The following is a 7,102-nucleotide window of genomic DNA, read 5'->3' on the forward strand; positions in this document are numbered from 1 at the left end:
GGCATGAAGGGAATGGCAGCTGGGTTTTTATGGAAGGCTGGGCTGAATTTGCTTTGCTTCTCCTCTCCTGATCCGTGATGACACATTTTAAATGCCCAGGGTTGTACAGATGTGAGCCTGAACTCACCTTGCATCCTTCCTTCTGCTGCTCAGGCTCACAGCCCTGCTGTTCTTTCCTGATATCCCGAATTCTCAGTGCTGCTCTTCACACATCCACTGCAAGACTTTTGCTGCCTGTCCATGATTTGCTGTTAATACAGTTCTCAAACAGCTCCTGGCTGGTTTAGGGCAACTTTTACCTAAACTCAACAGAGAATTCTATTGTTTGAAGTGCTTAGTAACATTTTCCTTCCATTTTCACAACCTGGACACCTCAGTTTCTTTCCATTCCACAAGGAGAAAAACCAGGAATCAGGAATTTACTTAAAATAACGTGCACAAACTTCCTAGAAAGACTGAAACTGAGAAATCCTCAACTGAACTTTATTGGCATTCACTTGGCATGGTTAGTGAGTGCACCTGACTTTTGCAATTCATCTCTGTAACAGATTTGCAGAGCTTCTTCAAAGCCTTGCCAAGTTATTTCGGGTGTCATCATCAATATTTCCTTCAAAAATTGGATATGAGAAACAGTAAATGGGCAGTTTATATGTGAATAATGATTAGCTTGAGCAGCAATACCAAATCATTTCCCATAGCCCTGTAGAAATAGTTCAACGATTCCACATCAATAAAAGAGGGTAAGATGGAAAAAAGAATGCAGATCAGAGCCCAGTTTTACAGCCAGAATGTCAACAGATCATCTTTGAAAGAACTTTCACTAGAATTGCTTACAAATATGAGGAAATGTTGCTTATTTAGCACATCTGTAGATAGAGATGCATCCCTAGAGAAGAGTTTTTTAATATAATCATTAAAATATTTCTGTCTTGCAAAAGTTTGCAGTTTTAGTAGACTGTGTACGAAATACGATAAGGATGGTTTGGTCTGCTTGTATTAAATTCCTTTTTGTAGCTAAACCAATGCAGTGGTTTATTGAAACATAAAAAATCAGAAGCTCAGATCCTGCTTTTCTGGGCTGGCTGGGATATCAGCCCCTGGAAGTCACATTGCTGTCGTTTGTGGTTTGCTGAATAACTCTGATTAACAGGTAAATCTTACTGGGGGCACTGGGATGCAGGGGGGACAGAAAAGGGGTGGGAGCAAAATCGATTTGTGCATCCTCCAAATCTTTGTGGTGTTAAAAAAAGGACTCGCCTCATTCCTGGTGTAAGTTGCTGGGAAACTTTCCATTATAAAACACTTTTGCAAGTTCTGTGATCAAGAGAGGAGGATGAGAGGGGATATTGGGGAGGAATTGTCCCTGTGAGGGTGGGCAGGCCCTGGCACAGAGAAGCTGTGGCTACCCCTGGATCCCTGGCAGTGTCCAAGGCCAGGTTGGACATCGGGGCTTGGAGCAACCAGGGAAGGTGTCCCTGCCCATGGGACAGTCAATGAGATGAGATTTAATGTCCCTTCCAAACCATTCTGGGATTCTGTGAAGTTCTTGAATTTCTTGCTGCAGGCTGTCAGAATTCCGAATGTCTGGAGAAATGACTTGCATCAGTTCTGTACAAGTTTGCAAGATGTAAACTTTGAAGAGCTTTTTCTCCTCCGTGAGTTTAATGACAGAAATGCTCATTTGATGTCAGCACAGAGCATGAGGGGAACCTGGAGCTCTGGAAAAGCCATTTCAAGGCAGTGACAATGGATGGGAGAGGAAAACATCTCAGGAAGCTCATCTGAAGCATTAACTGCAAATTCTTTAATTCTATGCAAGAATTCCTGTCTTCATTTCATTTGAAGAACTACAACTGTCAGTATATCCACCTCTCACATGATCTGCTCCATATCCCTCTAAAAATAAGGGGGAAACTTTACCCCTGGATCATCTCAATGGAAGATGTTTCTGACATTTTTGACCTCTCAGCAGAGCTGGGTTTCTGTGATTTCACATTCTGATTTTGGCCTCAAGTTCTTCCTGAATTCTGCTGGAGATGCCAGAACTCTTTCCCAGATGGAATTCCTGCTGTGCTTTTCACAAAAAACTCCTGCCAGGATGCCATAATGCAATGTAATCATTGCAAACACTGATCCCCCACAGGTGAGCCCTGTTTCCATGTAAAATCCAAAAAAAATGTATTCCCTGTCTCACAACTGCATAAGGGATGTTTAAATTACACCCTTGCTCGTGGCTTCACCAGAATTTTGGGGGAGAAATTAACACATGGTAAATGTTTGAACAAAAATGCTTTCATAGTGCAAATGTTGTAGCCTGGCTGTTGGGTCACCACCAGGCACAGGCAGAAATATCCATCGGGAAGTTGCTGACAATCCTGCAGATAAAGAAGGAAAGGATTCACCTTGTGACTACAAAAAAAAAAAAATCAACAAAAAACCCCAAGCAAATACAAACCAGCTGCCGGATTAAGAACAAAAAATGAAAAGGGGAGAAAATGTTTCCAATTTAGAAAAGCTTCACTGGAGTCCTTTTTATTGTCCCAAAAAGCAAAGGAAATTAATCATCTCTGCTGGCATGCCAGAGTTAGAGACTGAAACATTGGTCCTGCAAGTAGATACAAGTGAAGGTCTTGCTGTTAAAAATTCATGTAAAAATCATTCCAGCAGATGAATAAGATCAGATATTTTCTTCCAGTTCCAGCAAGCTGACAAAGGATAGAATTAGATACCAAGTCACAGCGTGCATGAATTAATCAATATGGATTTCAAATGCATCTCCATGAGAGCTGCAATAAGAGGAGCAGACAATTATTGCATGGCCAAAACCAAGCTGCTACAGGAACAGAATTCTTATTCTGACATTTAAGTTTCTCATCTTTTTTACCACTTAATGAATAAAAGCTGTGCTTAACTATTAATAATGAGATTTTAATTTCAGAAATTAGACTTTATAAGCTTTATATTTCTTAAACCCAGTGATCCTTTTCAGCACTCCCAAAAAGACATGAGGCCTACGTAGTCAAAGGAAAGGGGAATTTATTTAATGCTAATCATTACTGTGAACTTTGGGTTTTCATCAGTTGCTAAATGTCCTTGGCATTAGAAAATACCACAGTGATAGAGAATGTCACAGAACATTAACAATTCCATTTTTCTTATCAATTAAGCTGACCTTACCTACACTTATTATTTGTTTGAACAAGAAAAATCTAAACACATCGTGGATATTACAGTCCAACAACCACCAGCGTTCTCCAAATGCTTTTCCTTACCCAAGGCTTCCCATAATCCATCTCTGAAGACCTTAATAAAAACAGTAAAAGCAGGAATTTTTCTTTTCTCCTCTTCTCTTCTCTTCTCTTCTCTTCTCTTCTCTTCTCTTCTCTTCTCTTCTCTTCTCTTCTCTTCTCTTCTCTTCTCTTCTCTTCTCTTCTCTTCTCTTCTCTTCTCTTCTCTTCTCTTCCATTTATTCAAACCCACAATTTAAGAAATAGCTCAGATTTCATATCAGAAAACAGGAGGGTTGGGTTTTTTTTTTAATTAAAGGCACTTTGTCAGTACTGCTAGTGTGGAAAGATGTAGGGGATTTTTTGTCTCCTCTCAGCACCCCTTTGGCAAATGAAAAGCATAAAATGGCATTAAATAATGAACATCTAATTGACAGTGGAGATGCTAAAGAAAAGGGGTTCACAACTGAAAATGGGCTGGTTACAAATGAAAATTTGATACTGGCAAACTCCATCATAAAAGTAAAGTTAAATTACCTCCAATTCCCTCCTAGCATTCTTTCTGGATGTCATAAATAATTATTCGGTTTTAAAACAAGTTGGAAAGCAGATTAAGGACCTGAAAACTAAACAGAAATTAACTTAAAGGCAAAATTTGCATTTCCAAGGTATAACACCAAAATGGAGACAACTGTCAGGGCCCAGCAGTCCTGAGTGTCCTGGAGTTGGAGGTTCTTCCAATTCTTTGATTTTTAATTAAATTACAAGAAACAACCATGGACATCCTCGCCATTTCTTTGTCAAGCTTTGTATTTTTATGCTGACAAACAACAAAAGATAATGGAAAGAAGTGAAATTGGAAAATACATATTACTTCAGACTTTTTTCTCTTCTTCATCCCAAACTTCATTAAACCAGGCTCAGCTGGACTATAATGCCTTTGTCCTACCACTCCCACATCTGAAGAGTTTGGCTTAAGCTGATCTCCTCCTCTTTTAGAGACTCTTGCAAAATCTGGTAATTCCCATGACTGGGAGTAAAATGGCTCGAATAGAAGCAAAAAGGTTTGCCCAGTAATTACTGCTGATGAAGGCAATAACAATCAATAACCTTTAGTAATGCATTATCAATAACATAACAAAATAATTTATCAATAGCATTTGATAAATGTGGGACAGCCCCATTTATATTAAAATACCAGTTCTTGTTCTCTGGGAAATTGCAGCATCTCAGGAAAAAAAAAAAAAATCAGGTTGCAACATGGTTAGAGCACTTTTCCAAGACAGGGACTTTTTTCTTGGTAAATTCCCAATGTCCCAATTCCCCAAGCTTTATAAAACATCATTCTGCATGACAATATTAAGAAATGTTTCCGAGGGTTGGGAATCTAAAGAAAATCCCCAATGTTTTCTGAGCAGCTTGGAGTCCCAGTCCCTTCCAGATCAGCTGTTGGTGTGAACAGACCGTGGTGCTGCTGACTTCCAATTCCACTGGGCAGTGCCTTGAATCCATCACGGGTCAGAAATTCATTGCAAAGCAAACATTTAGGACATGGGGGAAAGTGGAGAATAACTGGCAAAAAAAAAAAAAAAAAAAAAAAAAAAAAAAAATTATTCTGGGAAAGAACAAACAAACAAAACAAACAAACAAAAAACCTGTAGAGGATTTACCATCTGTTTTGTTTTCCATCCAGGTACTTCTGGGCTCTGAACAAGCTTTTGTGCCTTGGAAATTCACCAGTTTTCTGAAAAAAAAAAAAAAAAAAAAAAAAAAATCCCTTGTTGCTATGGAAATACCATCCCTTCCCGATGAATCCCTCTTGAAGGTGGAGGACATTGGCAAGACTAAATGTAAACTTTTTTTGTGTTTTTTTTAAAATGATGTGTCAGACAGAGGCAGCTGGAGCAGGGAGAATTGCTCACCCCCCAAAAAACACTGCTGGTGTCATCACCTGCATGTGAGGAACATGAAGTAGCTGCGTGGTGGGGTCATTATCCATCCCCAAAATGCATCCAGAGTCTCCTGGAGCTCCTGGCACGGCTGCTGTGGAGAGCAGGGCTGAGCTGGGGCTGGCTCCGTGCCCAGAGCTCTGTTTTAATGAAACGCGAAGTTGAGAGGGATCAATAAGGCTCTCCCCTCCCAAACAGCCCGTTAGAGGCAGCTTTGGGAAGGTGATGGGGAAGGAAATTAGATGTCTGTGAAAACTGGCAACATTCCTGTCAGGTTCACACCACGGAGGCTGTCTTGTCATTCCGTGGCAAACCTCAGCAGGGGGATAGAGAACAGAGTGAAAGACAAGAGTGTGTGAAAAGAACATGAGAGAAAACCTCTTTTCTCCCCTTTCCCCTTCCTCCCCCTTGTTTTTTCTCTCTGCCTGCATCCCAGAAACCCCCAAGTGAAACTCCCCGAGATGTGACCCTCAAGATGAGCAGCCAGAATGACAGACCTGGTGATGTTCAAATGCTTCCCCCCACTCAGAGCCCTCCCATAAACACAACCTGGTGGCTGCTGAGGCCAGATCGACCCTGCAGGAGTGGAGTGGGAAATAAAATGAAGCCACCCCTTCAGAATTAAGTCCTAATCCATCCTCCTGCAGCTCAGACTTGGGCAGTGATTTATGGCCGAATTCCTCCCACCCCTACGATGCACTCACCATCACAAACAGGCTCAGGGACCACTCAAAAAAATTAAAACCCAGCTCAGCATAAGCATGGCAAATCTGTCTGTTAACCTGATGAGTTTCTTCAAAGGGTAATACCCAATGAAAGTCATTTCCGAAGCAACACGTGGGGGAAAAAAAAGCAATTTAAAGTGTGCCAGGGAGAGCTTGTGGTTCTCTAATAAATGGATGTCAGGAGCTGAAATGTTCACAGAATCCCAGAATGGTTTGGGTTGGGACATCAAAGATAATACAGCTCCACCCCTGCCATGGGCAGGGACACTTCCACTAGCCCAGAGTGCTCCAGTCTCCTCCCAGCCTGGCCTTGGACACTTCCAGGGATGGGACAGCCACAGCTTCTCTGAGCCAGGACCTCCCCACCCTCACAGAGGGGAATTGTTCCCTGATGTCCAGTCTGACCCTGCTCTCTGTCAGTGGGAAGCCATTCCCCCTGCTCATATCATTCCAGGCGCTTGGAAATTGTCCTTTTCCATCTCTTCTTTCAGCTCCTTTCAGGTACTGACAGGCTGTGATAAAGTCACCTCAAAGCTTTCTCCTCTGCAGGCTGAACAGTCCCAATTCTCCCAGCCTGAGAGCAGAGCTGCTCATCCCTCTGATCATCCTGGTGCCTCTTCCCTGTGCTGGGACCCAGAGCTGGAGGCAGCTCTGCAGGTGGGGTCTCACCTGAGCGCAGGGGCAGGATCAGTGTGGGCAGCATCACAGCGGCAGGAGACACAGGTGGGGTTTTTGCATCACTTGCACGTATTGAGAGCACTCCTATTTTGAAATCTTCAGCTATTTGATTGTAATTTTTTCTTTGTGATGCCTGAGCCAGCTGCAGTTCCCGAGCACTCCCACTGATGTCCCCAGCAGTACAGCGAAGCTGCTTTGTGCCACTCCATCAGCAGCTCAGTTTATCCCAGCTAATTTACCCCTCTCTTCAGCTGCCTGCTCATCTTCCTCCGTTCTTCTGAGACTCCTTGTCACAACCTTTCCAGGATGAATTCATTCAGCGTTTTTGGCCCCCTGCAGGGAGGGCTCTGCTCAGACCATCTTGTACAACAGGCAGCCTGAGGAGAGCCCTCTGTGCCAGGGACAGCCCTGCTGCTCCCTGCACCTTGTTTGTCCAAATATTTCTGATGCAACTGCTACAAATCACCTGCCACGGTGACCAGGCTTGCATCATAAACCTTTGCACAATCAATACTTGAGAAAA

The 7,102-nt window shown here is 42.6% G+C and overlaps 1 long non-coding RNA gene across 1 annotated transcript; it reads right to left on the reverse strand.

Moving 5' to 3' along the window:
• Positions 1 to 3,764: 3,764 nt before the first annotated feature.
• Positions 3,765 to 6,515, reverse strand: LOC136365728 (uncharacterized). The gene is made up of 3 exons (XR_010744397.1): positions 6,429 to 6,515; positions 4,898 to 4,971; positions 3,765 to 3,846 (listed from the first exon to the last, which is right to left on the reverse strand). It is a non-coding gene; the product is annotated as an uncharacterized lncRNA (long non-coding RNA).
• Between the last annotated feature and the right edge of the window lie 587 nt (positions 6,516 to 7,102).

This window comes from Sylvia atricapilla, chromosome 10 (genome assembly GCF_009819655.1).
Source record: "Sylvia atricapilla isolate bSylAtr1 chromosome 10, bSylAtr1.pri, whole genome shotgun sequence".
Lineage (NCBI taxonomy): Eukaryota > Metazoa > Chordata > Aves > Passeriformes > Sylviidae > Sylvia > Sylvia atricapilla.